We start from the raw sequence: 13,684 nt of genomic DNA, 5'->3' as shown, positions 1-13,684 counted from the left end.
GAGTTGGGGGAAGAAGCTGTTGAGGAGCCTTTTGGTCCTAGACTTGGCGCTCCGGTACCGCTTGCTGTGCGGTAGCAGAGAAAACAGTCTATAACTTGGGTGACTGGAGTCTCTGACAATTTTATGGGCTTTCCTCTGACACTGCCTATTATATAGGGAGACTAATCCGGATGCTTATAAGAAATCTTGCTCACATTGAGTGAGAGGTTGTTGTCCTGGCACCACACTGCCAGTTCTCTGACCTCCTCCCTATAGGCCGTCTCAACGTTGTCGGTGATCAGGCCTATCACTGTTGTGTTGTCAGCAAACTTAATGATGGTGTTGGAGTCGTGTTTGGCCACTCAGACGTGGGTGAACAGGGAATACAGGAGGGGACTAAGTACACACCCCTGAGGGGCCACAGTGTTAAGGATCAGTGTGGTAGACGGGTTGTTGCCTACTCTTACCACCTGGGGGCGGCCGTCAGGAAGTCCAGGATCCAGTTGCAGAGGGAGGTGTTTAGTCCCAGAGTCCTTAGCTTAGTGATGAGCTTCGTGGGCACTATGGTGTTGAACGCTGAGCTGTAGTCAGTGAATAGCATTCTCACATAGGTGTTCCTTTTGTCCAGGTGAGAAAGGGCAGTGTGGAGTGCGATTGAGATTGTGTCATCTGTGGATCTGTTGGGGTGGTATGCGAATTGGAGTGGGTCTAGGGTATCCGGGATGATGGTGTTGATGTGAGCTATGACTAGCCTTTCAAAGCACTTCATGGCTACCGACATGAGTGCTACGGGGCGGTAATCATTCAGGTAGGTTACCTTCGCTTCCTTGGGCACAGGGACTATGGTGGTCTGCTTGAAACATGTAGGTATTACAGACTCAGTCAGGGAGAGGTTGAAAATGTCTGTGAAGACACTTCAGTTGGTCTGCGCATGCTTTGAGTACACGTCCTGGTAATCCGTCTGGCCCAGCGGCTGTGTGAATGTTGACCTGTTTAAAGATTTTGTTCACATCGGCTACCGAGAGCGTTATCACACAGTCATCCAGAACAGCTGGTGCTCTCGTGCATGCTTCAGTGTTGCTTGCCTCGAAGCGAGCATAAAAGGCATTTAGCTCATCTGGTACACTCGCGTCACTGGGCAGCTCGCGTCTGGGTTTCCCTTTGTAGTCCATAATAGTTTTCAAGCCCTGCCACATCCGACGAGCATCAGAGCCGGTGTAGTAGGATTCAATCTTAATCCTGTATTGACGCTTTGCTTGTTTTATGGTTCGTCTGAGGGCATAGTGGGATTTCTTATAAGCATCCGGATTAGTCTCCCGCTCCTTGAAAGTGGCAGCTCTAGCCATTAGCTCGATGTTTCCTGTAATCCATGGCTTCTGGTTGGGATATGTATGTACATATTGTTTTCATGGGACCATGTGCATGCTTAGGCTGTGTCCTCATGCTAATTGATGCATTGGCTGTTTCATCAACACACATCGTATGGCATTGCTACTATTATTGCTATTATTACTATAGAGCACATAGTGAGGTTGTGGTGACATAGAGGTCAACACTAGCCACCCCTTCCACAGCATCTGCTTGGAGCATCACAGTACGATGGCAGACAGATTCATTTTACCCAGGTGCAAAACAGGACTTTTTTGCAGATTCTTTACCCACAAGTTATGAGGCTTTTTAGCATGAACACCTAGTTTACATTCATTAATGATGTGCTGCTTTAGAGTCTGTTTGTTCTTCTGTGTTTTGTTGTGTATTGATTGTGGTGTATGCATGGGCTGGTGCAATCAAATTTCCCCTTTGGGGGATTAATAAGTACTATCTTATTTTATTTACTAATGCATTATCGGGTTTTACTGTCATCTATAGCTGTCTTTAACATTAAGTGGTCACTTCTCCGGCTTCTCCCCAGCTAGTTATCTAATAGTGGTATCTAATACGCATCTTATACCCTGATGCAGCTCACTCTGCTAGAGTCATTTTAGCTGAGCGTGATTATTATCTACCAAAATCATGCTGGCCGCAACAAGCACTGTTCAGCAGTCGAGCAGTGTGATATCTTGTGCTTCTCGGATGATGTCAATCTGTCACCGGCACAACATTACTGGGTCTTTCCATCATTAAGCATATATTGACAGAAGTACATTTTTTTTTTACTACTGTTAACAATAACCCTAACCTTTTTTCCTCAGATTTCAAATTATCACACTGGGCCTTAGTGGAGAAGCTGATGCTGTATTGTGGTGTGATGACCAATCAAGGCTCGCAATAGCTTCCAGCCACGATGGATTGGCTGGTGATACAAGCATTACCTAGCATTCTGTGGGCTTGCTAAACACCCACATTGTGATGAGCTGTTGGCGATCAAGTTTTCATTGCCTCTAATGGAAACATTCTTTTTGAGAGCTTATTTCAGACAATCTTATATCCATTCTAGTAATCTATGGGTTCTATTAACATTTACCTTTTAGTAATTTAGCAGACACTCTTATCTAGAGCAACTTACAGGAGCAATTAGGGTTAAGTGCCTTGCTCAAGGACACATTGGGGATATGAACCATCAACCTTTCGGTTACTGACCAACGCACTTAATCGCTAGGCTACCTGACACCCATTTCTTTACCGTTTCTTTAGTTATTAGGTCATCTGTTCTTCTCTCATGGCTTACCGTGTCATTTTGGAGTCACTTTTATTGTAAAAAAGGTTAGAATATGTTTTTAAACACTTCTACATTAATGTGGATGCTACCATGATTACGAATAGTCCTTTATGAATAATGAATAATGAGCGAGAAAGTTACAGACACACACATATCATAACCCCCTAAAAAAATGCTAACATCTCCTGTTATTGTAATGGTGAGAGGTTCGTTTAGGTTGGGGATATGATATTTGTGAGTCCAACTTTCTCACTGATTATTCATGATATCTCAAATTCTGTTGCATTATGGACACTTACATGTTAACAGTGCTTATACCCCCAGCAATGAAAGAATTAGCATTGGAACATTAGTCATCATCACTAGAACTAACACTGCCTTGTTCTCTCTTTCGAGTTGTGCTACCTGCATGCTGAGCACAGGAAGCACCTGGCGAACCTCTGTTCAAATCAAATCTGAATACAACAGGTGTGGACCTTACAGTGAAATGCTTACTTACGAGCCCCTAACCAACAGTGCAGTTTCCAAAAATATGGATAAGAAAAGAGATAAAAGTAACAAGTAGAGTTAATTAAAATAACTATACATAGATGACAACAGAGAGTGGAGGTGGTGTGGAGAGGGGAGGGGAGGGGAGAAGGGAGGGGGACAATGCAAATAGTATGGGTAGCCATTTGACTAGATGTTCAGGAGTCTTATGGCTTGGGGGTAGAAGCTGTTTAGAAGCCTCTTGGACCTAGACTTGGCGCTGCGGTACCGTTTGCCGTGCGGTAGCAGAGAAAACAGTCTATGACAAGGGTGGCAGGAGTCTGACAATTTTTAGGGCCTTCCTCTGACACCGCCTGATATTGAGGTCCTGGATGGCAGAAAGCTTGGCCTCAGTGATGTACTGGAACGTTCGCACTACCCTCTGTAGTGCCTTGCGGTCGGAGACCGAGTGGTTGCCATACCAGGCAGTGATGCAACCAGTCAGGATGCTCTCGATGTTGCAGCTGTAGAACCTTTTGAGGATCTGAGGACCCATGTCAAATCTTTTCAGTCTCCTGAGGGGGAATGGGTTTTGTTGTGCCCGCTTCACCACTGTCACGGTGTGCTTGGACCATGTTAGTTTGTTGGTGATGTGGACACCAAGGAACTTGAAGCTCTTAACCTGCTCCACTGCAGCCCCGTCGATTAGAATGGGGGTGTGCTCGGTCCTCTTTTTCCTGTAATCCACAATCATCTCCTTTGCCTTGATCACATTGAGGGAGAGGTTGTTGTCCTGACACCCCATGGCCAAGTCTCTGACCTCCTCCCTATAGGCTGTCTCGTTGTTGTCGTTGATTGGGCCTACCACTGTTGCGTCATCGGCAAATTTAATGATGGTGTTGGAGTCGTGCCTGGCCATGCAGTCATGCGTGAACAGGGAGTACAGGAGGGGGCTGAGCACGCACCCCTGAGGGGCCCCTGTGTTAAGGATCAGCGTGGCGGATGTGTTGTTACCTACCCTTACCACCTGGGGGCGGCCCGTCAGGAAGTCCAGGATCCAGTTGCAGAGGGAGGTGTTTAGTCCCAGGGTCCTTAGCTTATTGATGAGCTTTGTGGGCACTATGGTGTTGAACGCTGAGCTGTAGTCAATGAATACAATTCTCACATAGGTGTTCCTTTTGTCCAGGTGGGAAAGGACAGTGTGGAGTACAATAGAGACTACATCATCTGTGGATCTGTTGGAGCGGTATGCAAATTGGAGTGGGTCTAGGGTTTCTGGGATGATGGCATTGATGTGTTCCATGACCAGCCTTTCAAAGCACTTCATGACGACAGACATGAGTGCTACGAGTTGGTTGAAAATGTCAGTGAAGACACTTGCCAGTTGGTCAGCGCATGCTCGCAGTGCACATCCTGGTAATCCATCTGGCCCTGCAACCTTGTGAATGTTGACCTGTCTAAAGGTCTTACTCACATCTGCTGCGGAGAGTGTGATCACACAGTCTTCCGGTACAGCTGGTGCTCTCATGAATGTTTCAGTGTTATTTGCCTCGAAGCGAGCATAGAAGTAGTTCAGTTTGTCTGGTAGGCTCGTGTCACTGGGCAGCTCTCGGCTGTGCTTCCCTTTGTAGTCTGTAATGGTTGCAGGCCCTGCCACATCTGACGAGTGTCAGAGCCGGTGTAGTACGACTCGATCTTAGTTCTGTATTGACGCTTTTGCGGTTTGATGGTTCGTTGGAGGGCATAGCGGGATTTCTTATAACCTTCCGAGTTAGAGTCCTGCTCCTTGAAAGCGGCAGCTCATAGCCTTTAGCTCAGTGCGGATGCTGCCTGTAATCCATGGTTTCTGGTTGGGGTACGTACGTACGGTCACTGTGGGGACGATGTCATCGATGCACTTATTAATGAAGCCAATGACAGATGTGGTGTACTCCTCAATGCCATTGGAGGAATCCAGGAACATATTCCAGTCTGCTTCATCTGACCACGTTTTTATTGATCTAGTCACAGGTGCTTCCTGCTTTAATTTTTGCTTGTAAGCAGGAATCAGGAGGATGGAGGAGGAGGATGGTCAGATTTGCCAAGTGGAGGGTGAGGGAGAGCTTTGTTTGCATCTCTGTGTGTGGAGTATAGGTGGCCCAGAGTTATTTTCCCTCTGGTTGCACATTTAACATGCTGATAGAAATTTGGTAAAACTGATTTAAGTTTCCCTGCATTAAAGTCCCCGACTACTAGGAGCGCCGCCTCTGGGTGAGCGTTTTCTTGTTTGCTTATTGCGGAATACAGCTCATTCAATGCTATCTTAGTGCAAGCCTCTGACTGTGGTGGTATGTAAACAGCTACAAAGAATACAGATGAAAACTCTCTTGGTAGGTAGTGTGGTCTACAGCTTATCATGAGAAAATCTACCTCTGGCGAGCAATAGCTTGAGACTTCCTTAGATATCGTGCACCATCTGTTGTTTACAAAAATTCATCGACTGCCGCCCCTCGTCTTACCAGACACCGTTGTTCTATCCTGCCGGTACGTTGTATAACCAGGCAGCTGTATGTTGATGTTGTTGTTGTTCAGCCACAACTCTGTGAAGCATAAGACGTTACAGTTTTTAATGTCTCATTGGTAGTTTAATCTTAAGCGTAAATCGTCGATTTTATTGTCCAAAGATTGCACATTTGCTAGCAGAATTGAGGGAAGTGGGGGTTTATTCGATCGCCTTCAACTTCTCAGCAGGCAGCCCGCTCTCCTCTCTTTCTCCACCTCCTCTTCACGCGGATCACTGGGGTTGGGGCCTGTTCCCGAGGGAGATGTATATCCTCCGCCTCGGGCTCGTCAGAGTCGTGAAAGAAGAAAAATAATTCTGCTAGTCCATTGTGAGTAATCACAGTCCTGATGTCTAGAAGTTATTTTCGGTCATAAGAGATGGTAGCAGCAACATTATGTACAAAAAGAGTAAAAAAATTATTTACAAACAAAGCAGATAAACAAACAAGAAACTCAATCGGTTAGGGGCACGTGCTGTTCAACATTGATGCTGGCAACCAATGACAAGATACTGGAACTCCTCACAGCTCTGGTTCCTTCATCCGCGCTGCAGGGTAGTTCTGAGCTATGGGCCATCCACTACTGTATTGGTGCTGCTACTGCTTCTCAATCGTTCACGGCTTCACCCTCAAGATTATGGGCCCATAATCCTCTGTTGCCTACAATGTTACACTCGATTGGAATTCTAAGAGTGTGGAGCCTACGTGAGTTCCTGCAGCAATTGCTAATATGATCATGATTGTGTCAGCCTCTTGGTCCAGTAGCTATGTTGCATTTCTCTTCTGCATCGCAATCTGATATAACACTGTTTTCTGGCTATAGGTGGTTGACTGGCACCTGGCGGTTCATCTATTTTGTAGGTGGTTGGCTGGGCTCATAGGTAGAGTATTCTCATGACAGCTCATCATGGCTCAGCGAGGGCAACAGCAGGGCTTCACTATGGCAGGCAGGTTCATACTACTTCCGGTTGATTAATTAGATTGGTAGTATATTTTCCATGTACCAAGATGACTGCTCATCTTGCCTGTTTCATATGAGAAAGTCAAAAGGCTGCGTTAGCTCATGCTACACATAGTTAGCATTAACACATGGGTGGTAGGATGACCTTCGCTGGTCTATTGAGAGCTCTTAAACGGTGGTGTTTCCTTTCTGAAATAAAGTGAAGCCGGAACAGAAGGGAAACGCGAGTGTGGTGTCATTACCTGATCGCATCAGCGGATATTGCACCAATTGGAATCACACTCTACTTACAGTACATGCTGTCTATTTAAGTTGACCAGTTCTATACATGCTTACTCAATGCCAGATGTCATGTGTGCTGGTGTCTCTTCCTGCCTGTAACTAGCTATGCTTGCTGTTCTGATATTCCACCACCACCCTAGCCTCCACCTGTCTGGGTACTGTGTTTCTTCATTCATTTGATATAGCATATCATGCTCACTGCCCATAGTTCTATGATCATCTTTATATGATGCTTCGCTCTGGCAGTGAACTACACTGAAGGAGCAGAGCGTACAATGAAGAATCGACTACTATTGTCTGTATGCAACAACAGTCTCACCAAATGTGTCCATACCGGAATGACTGAATACCACTACATACGGTCTGGGAATACTTTCACATTATCTCTCATTTTGTACTGTGTGTGTTGTTGTGTGTGTTTATGAGTGTTGGCACTGGTTTAGTCAGAGGGTCTTAAAACTTCTTCGGGATAGGGGGCAGTATTCAGTTTGGATGAATGAGGTCCCCAAAGTAAACTGCCTGTTACTCAGGCCCAGAAGCTAGGATATGCATATAATGGTAGTATTGGATAGAAAACACTCTATAGATGACAAAACTGTTCAAATAATGTCTGTGAGTATAACAGAACTGATATCGCAGGTGAAAACCCTAGGACAATCAATCCAGAATGTATTTTTTCTTCAGCTCACCACTGATGTCAACAGTCTTTAGAAAGAGTTTCAGGCTTATTTTTTGAAAAATGAGCTAGAATTTGTAGTTTTTGTAAGTGGCTCCCATTTTGGCTGTAGTGTTTGTAGTGCGTTCCAGTGAGGGGGCGCACTTCGTTATTTATCTCCGGTAATAAATATACTATTCTCCGTCTTAAATTGTATCATTTATTTACATATTAGGGTACCTGAGGATTGATTAGGAATGTTGTTTGGAAGAAGTTTATTGGTAACTTACGGGATTCATTTGTATGCATTTTGAAGGAGAGAAACCGGTGGATTACTGAGTCAAGCGCACCAACTAAACTGACTTTTTTTGGGATATAAAGGACGTTATCGAACAAAACGACCATTTGTGATGTAGCTGGGACCCTTTGGATTGCAAACAGAGGAAGATCTTCAAAGGTAAGTGATTTATTTTATCGCTATTTCTGACTTTCGTGATGCATCTGCTTGGTTGGAAAATGTTTTTAATGCTTTTGTACGCGGGGCGCTGTCCTCAGATAATCGCATGGTATGCTTTCGCCGTAAAGCCTTTTTGAAATCTGACAAAGCAGCTGGATTAAGAAGAAGTTCAGCTTTTAACCGATGTATAACACTTGTATTTTCATGAATGTTTAATATTACGAATTTTGTATTTTTGAATTCGCGCTCTGCAATTTCACCGGATGTTGTCGAGGCTGGGCGCTAGCGGTACGCCTTTCCCAAAGAGGTTATTAAAAGTGTGTATTTTGGAGAGACTAGAAACATAAGGGGCTGAAGGTATGTTTGAAGTGTGTTTTCTGTCATTTCAGATTCTACAACAGCGTGCCCCATAGGAATGGTTGGCAGCAGTGTTTGTGTACATATGTCACTTCTAGCATTTCTCTTATGTCCATGTTGCGTTTTATTTTGTGCCACTACTCAACGACTGTCCTGTATATATAGTTCACCTTAGCCTGTTTCTGCTTCTCTGTAAATAGACATGTTGTTTACTTGCTAGCAAAACACTGGTATGGATTTGTTTGAGGTTGTGTCTAAGGTCGAGAGCTGTTTTAAGGCGGTTTAGACACATCGTCCTGGGGTGGCACTTTAAAGCGGCTTAACGTTTCCATCCACAACGTTGAATGATGTTCCTTTTCCATCTCACCCGTGACTCGTGTTTATTCTCAGTGTCCAACAAACACATGCTGACATCATCAAAGTTGTTTTAGAAAATATGTGTGTCAAACAAAAGTTATATGCCCTCTCGCTCAGTCTGGCTGGTTTGTTTCTTTTTCAAAACAGGACACTTTTCTCTAACCTCCTCAGAAATGGTGCTTGATGCTCACGTCTTCATCCACAAAGCTTTGCTCATGATAGACATGAATAATAATTGAAAATGGCTGTCCATCAAAAACATTTGTGTTCAAGTAGGGGTTTAAAGTGTTTATTTCACTTAATCAAGATGTTTTCTATGGCCCTTAAAAGCTACACTGATATTCATGGGATGCTGTAAATGTTTCCCTCTCAGACACACACACAGTGCAGCAGCAGTGCTGACAGAGTGCCGCCCAGGTCCACTGGTAAAAGTGCTGTAGATGGCTCCTGGGGGAGTGCAAAGCTCGACTGCTCTAATAACGTACATTCCACTTGAGACGCCACTGCAACATAATAAATGTTTGAGCTGAAAAGTGTGAGTGGGAGGGAGAGAGAGAGATGAGAAGGGGACATTACGAGGAATGAGGGAAGAGCAAATCAAAGAGGGGAAAATGCCTCTAAAATGACATTGAAATAGTATGACAACAGTGCCGGTGTGTCTATATGTTTTTCCGCAGTTGTAATTCCATCAAATATTGCATTAGCTGCACAGTGTGCTTATAACAGCAGGCCATACATTAAATGATGCTATGCTTGAATCTGTGAGGTTCATTTCAAGTTGTAAATTCCCATGTTAAAAGTACAGAGACCAAATCATCCTGATTCATCCTGTAAAACCATGTGTATTCATGTATTTACCACCCATGTCATGTCTCTCAAACATTTTTGTAATGGCATCCCAAATCTTCCCACACCTCTGTCATAAAACAGAGATAGAAATAATGCTATTCCGCTTTCTCCTAATCCATATCCTGTAAGGTCTGTGACGTGTGTGTGCGTTCGTGAGTGTGTGTGTGTGTGTGTGTGTGTGTGTGTGTGTGTGTGTGTATATGAGTCAGAGCTCTAGCAGCAGGGATTACTGTAGCAGCCTGCTTATTGCTGCAGCCGGTCCAGAGGCCCAGCAGGACACAGGAAATGAGACAATCAGGTACAGAGCTGTAATGAGAAGTGACCGTCCATGGTCATCAGGGTGGCGGCGTAGAAGACCAGCCAGCTGCAAGACCATGTTATTGTTGCTGTTGGGAAAGATGCCCACTGGGAGACAGAGACTCTGTCCAAAACATTGCCTGTCTTTCTTTGAGGAAGGGATCACACACAGCGCAGCTCAGACAATGGTACCGTATTATATATCTCAGACTGTGAAATACATTTTATTGTAGCCATCCTTGATAATGTATTACAATGATTACCTGCCCTAGACCGTGAGTATATGAAACATTTACTTGTGTACTTTAGTGTAGGCTTAATGAGAATACAGTCTGCCTAAATGTCACGGAATTCTAGGACCAGTGGAGATGCGGAATCAGGCGCAGGAGACAGAGGCCCGGAGCAACAGTGTTTTAATGCCACGGTAACAAAACACAATAGCCGAAAGGCACAGGGCGCTTAAATAGGTCCGTCCGGGAAACACATTCCCAAAATAAAACACGAAGAAAAGCGCACGGGGCGCAGCCCGGCAATAAATCTTACACAGGCCAGCGAAACAGGCCAAACACACAACTGTCCTGAGTGGACAATAAACAATCCCGCACGAGAACCCAAACTGAAAATACACACTAAATAACCCCCCACTAATGACAGACACGAAACAGGTGCGGGATAGACAGACAAAACCAAAAGACACAGAAACATAAATCGGTGGCAGCTAATAGGCCGGCGACGACGAGCGCCGAGCGCCGCCCGATCGAGGAGGATACTGTGACACTAAATCAGCATTTTTATCCCATCTGTGTACTCCTCCTCCTCCCTCACATTGTACAGTACATTTGAGATTTGACCCATACCTCAGGACATCCCAGGTGCCTTTGACTGCCCTTTAGTTCCCTAGAGATGTGGTTTGCCCTTGCCACACTCCTCTTCTCTCTATATCTCTCTCTCTATCTCCTGCTCTCTCACTCACTCCATCCACAGCAGAGCTATGTACCTGTTCTCCAGGGAGGCAGACTAATGGTCCAAACTCTATCTCTCTAAGCACACATCTGGCCTGTCCTTAACCCCGTGCTCACCACACTTCTCTTTCCAGGCCCTCCATAATAATACACAATTGAATCCCATCACTACACTTGCATTATTGTTCCTGTGACTGTTGCATTAAAAGTGTGTGTTCTATTCATTGTAACAAATTACCATATGGACAGAAGACTGGTAAGCTTCAACTCCCGTGGCTGATTTCACAGATGAAACTGGGCCTTGATCAAACGTTATTTCTTTCAGGGAAGTAATCCAAACATGATTAGGAAAATCCTCAAATATGGGGGAAAGATGGAGTGAGGGGATGAGGTTTAATCAGGTTTGGTGGTAGAGGGAGGGGAAAGGGACACACATATGTCCATGTACGTGCACACACACACACACACACACACACACACACACACACACACACACACACACACACACACACACACACACACACACACACACACACACACACACAAAAAAAAAACATGTGATCTGCTGATCACCTGTTTGATGTCACTGTGACTTTGTGTCCCTGTCCTGTGTCCTCCATTGTGACGTATGTGAAAGACGTCACCATTCTCTCCTATCTTCACATTGCCTGTCCTTGTCAGTCAGCTGTCATTCAACCCCACTGTCATCATCCCCCGGGACAATAAAGGTACACACTGTACCTATACACCTATTTCTCTATGACCTTCTCAAAAACGTCAACTGTTCAGCTATAACATTACATTGCAGAAGAATAGCAGAAAAATGGTGGTGGAAGTTTTCCTTTTAATTTGTCTGATGTGAATTATTTCATGGATATGAATTAAAGTATTTCTTAAATCAAGAGAGGCTGTGAAGTCACTGGGTCCCAGTAGAGACAACTCATTCTACACCAACCAGGGAACGAACCAGACAAACGGAGAAAAAAACCACCAACGGATGAAATTACAATAACCTAAAAAGAAATCTCATTTACCTTATCTCTGTTTACTGAGCAATATCTTTGGGTGCTTTGTGATTGAATTTATGAGAGCTTTAGCTCACTAGAAAACCTTTCAGGTTGTAGTCTGTTAATCAGTAGTAATACTCTAACCAGGTCGGAAAGGACACACTGAAAGTAACCTCCTGAGCTCTCAGGGTCATGACCATTGACCTCACTCCCTCCTCTAAACACCAGCCTGCAGTGTCTGTGATTATCCTAGCTCTCCCTTCCCTTCCCGCAGAATGCCCCTGATCAGCACTGCGTGGTCAGCAGCACAGACACAGCCTGATCCTGAGCCCGGCCCAGTCCAGTCAGAACATGCACTAACTCTCCCTGGGCTGGGAAAGACAAAGAACAACAGTCTAATAGAAAGTGGAGTAGGCAGCAGCTGAGGTCCTTTAGGTAAGGGTCAGCTGTGTTGTTTCTCCCAGGTGGCTATTGTCTATAGGGAGTCTGGATGGAACAGTACGATGGAACCAGCTCCAAGGCTGTCTGTGTGGTAGGAGTTAGAGTTGTTTATTTGTCTTGAAAGACTTTCATAGTTGTCATTCTCTCTCAGTTCACGTGCCATAGACAGGTTGGTTGTTAAGCAACAAAATCGACACGTTCGCAACTATGGGGCAAAACAGACAGGGTTGGTTTCGATTGTTGACACCATGTAAACTATATTTAGTCTATGAATGTTTATTGAAAACATAAAAACATTTGCACAATGAGCACTTGTTGTCTCTCAAATACATCGTTACAGTTGTTGGTTAGCTAGCTAGTGAATTTTAGCCATATTCACATTGACATGAAATCAGTCAAAACACCTCAAAACAAGACACTGTATTAACAACAAGATAAAACTACCTGAAACGAGCCACCTACCATTCCCCACATGGAAGCTTCTTGTCATATTTTCTAGCTATGTGACCGTTCAGAATCATAACAAAGCACGACTTCGGGCCCCATCGATGCACACACATCATTTTTGTGACATTGTCAGCCAACCAACCCATCTATAGAGTGTTGTGTTTGTTGAGAGTCCATGTGATTTAAAAAATGTTTACTCTGAACACTAAACTTGAAGTGGTGGCCATTAGATGTAATTGTTGCTGCCATTAGATTTTGCATATTGCCTGTCAAGACGACACGTCTTAACATTTAACGACAGTCAACCCACTAGTACATCTGTGTATGTAGAAAAGATTCATATTGAGCTTGAATTTCAAACATTGAGTTTGTTTCTTACTGTCACGAATGATGAGAGGGACAACTTGACTCAGTGACTCTGATTTAGAGTCAACATGGCCTACAGCTAGAGACACCAGATCTTCAGGCTCTACAATAAATGTAATGCAATATATACAAAAAAACATAACCAACTTCCCCTACCCCAGCCTTCAACACAAATCAACTCAAACACCCCTGTGTAGGACTTATGACTTTAGCACATAGCATTGTTACTGTACATCAAGGGATACATAGACTGCTCCTGGATTCTGAGCCATGGCATACAGGCTGTTTCCTCTCCTCCTCCCCTCTCCTCTCTCCTCCCCTCCGATCCCCTCTTCTCTCTCTTCCCCTCCCTCTTCCCCTCTCCTCCCCACTCTTCCCCTCTCCTCTCTTCTCCCCTCTCCTCCCCTCCGATCCCCTCCTCTCTGCTCTCCTCCCCTCCAATCCCCTCCTCCTCTCTCCTTTCCCCTCCTCCCCTTTCCTCCCCTGCGATCCCCTCTTCTCCTCCTCTCTCCTTTCATTTCCTATCCACCTGCCACACCAACCTGACAGACTCCAGCAGGGCTGTCATGTGGCCGATCTGCCTGCCTGCGTGAGAGAACA

Source organism: Salmo salar, chromosome ssa03 (assembly GCF_905237065.1).
Source record: "Salmo salar chromosome ssa03, Ssal_v3.1, whole genome shotgun sequence".
NCBI classification, from domain to species: domain Eukaryota; kingdom Metazoa; phylum Chordata; class Actinopteri; order Salmoniformes; family Salmonidae; genus Salmo; species Salmo salar.
The sequence above is the reverse complement of the archived record's forward strand: the minus strand, read 5'-3'. Positions refer to the sequence as shown.